Genomic DNA, 1,491 nt, shown 5'->3' on the forward strand with positions numbered 1-1,491 from the left:
CTTATGTGTGCCTGTGAGTATGTGCGTGCGTGTGTGACTGTGTGACTGTGTATGTGAATGTGTGTGTATCATCATCATCATCAACATCATCATCATCCTCATCATCAGCATCATCATCATCATCATCATTTAACGTCCGTTTCCATGCTGGCATGTGTTGAGCAGTTTGACGAAGCTGGTTAGCTGAAGAGTTGCCCCGGCTCTATATCTGTTTTAGCATGGTTTCTACGGCTGGATACCCTTCCTAACACCAACTACTTTACTGAATGTACTGGGTGCTGTTATGCGGCACCGGCATGGGTAAATTTACGTGGCACTAGCACCCACAAGTCCGCAAGATTATGAACATTCAGCTGGAGAGAGATGCAGAAAACATGCCTGTATGCTTTTCCTTAGCTTAATATGTCTTCTCAAGCATAGAAAATAGCCTGGAGCCTCGGTTCCCTATCATCCTCTCTGCGAAGCTCAACGTCTGAAGATCCCTTCTCACCACTTCATTCCACGTCTTTCTGGGTCTACTTCTACATTTTCTCTCCACAATTAGAGATCAGTATCTCTTGATGTAACTCTCTTCATTCATACGTATATATATATATATAAAGAGATAAATGCAGATAAAATAGAGGACCAGCCAAACGGAGTCAGTATAACCAATACACCCTTCCTGTACATATGTGGCCTTGTGACTATATCAAGAATTAATATGAGAAAACTATTCACGCGTAAGACGAAAAAGCTAAGGATATTTGTATAGGATTTTAGAGGCTGATGGAAGTAAACTGTGACAGAAAAGACAGTTCATGCATTTGTGAAGTAAGAAACAACGCAATTAGTTTGGCGATATTCTTAGACACGAGACTGATCCAGTTTTTTTGCAATAGAGTACATCACGCTTAAATGTTTCCCAAGGACGTGTAGTGGGAGTGTTAAACAGGCTTTTCCTGCTCCTCTTTCTTTTGGTGGGAGGAGGTAGGAAGAATTATGTGATCTTGTTTAGTAGATTGCAGAAGTGCTTCTACATCGTGTGATGCATTGTAGAGAGTGTTAGTATAACCTGCACGTTACTTCATACAAAAATGCATCAAACTTTACATTGTGAGTATTACTGGACCATGAAGTACCAGCGGAGAGGAGCGTGTTTAGGAAGAAGGACATGCCTTGGAATGTTTCACATATTGTTTCATGCTATAAAATGGAACACGAAAATTTCACAGATTTTATTCCTTGTCATCTAGAAGAGGGGGAATATACGCCACAGAATCCGAAATAATCGACCTTATGAGCCTATGTGTTTCTATCATACATACATACATACATACGTACGTACATACATACATACATACATACATATATACATACATATTTACATACCTACATACGTGTCAGTGTCTATGTATGTGTGTATATATATATGTATATATATATATATATATATATATATATATGTATATATATGTTTGTGATTATGTATGTATATACATACATATATAT

The sequence above is a fragment of the Octopus bimaculoides genome, chromosome 5 (assembly GCF_001194135.2).
Source record: "Octopus bimaculoides isolate UCB-OBI-ISO-001 chromosome 5, ASM119413v2, whole genome shotgun sequence".
NCBI classification, from domain to species: Eukaryota; Metazoa; Mollusca; class Cephalopoda; order Octopoda; family Octopodidae; genus Octopus; species Octopus bimaculoides.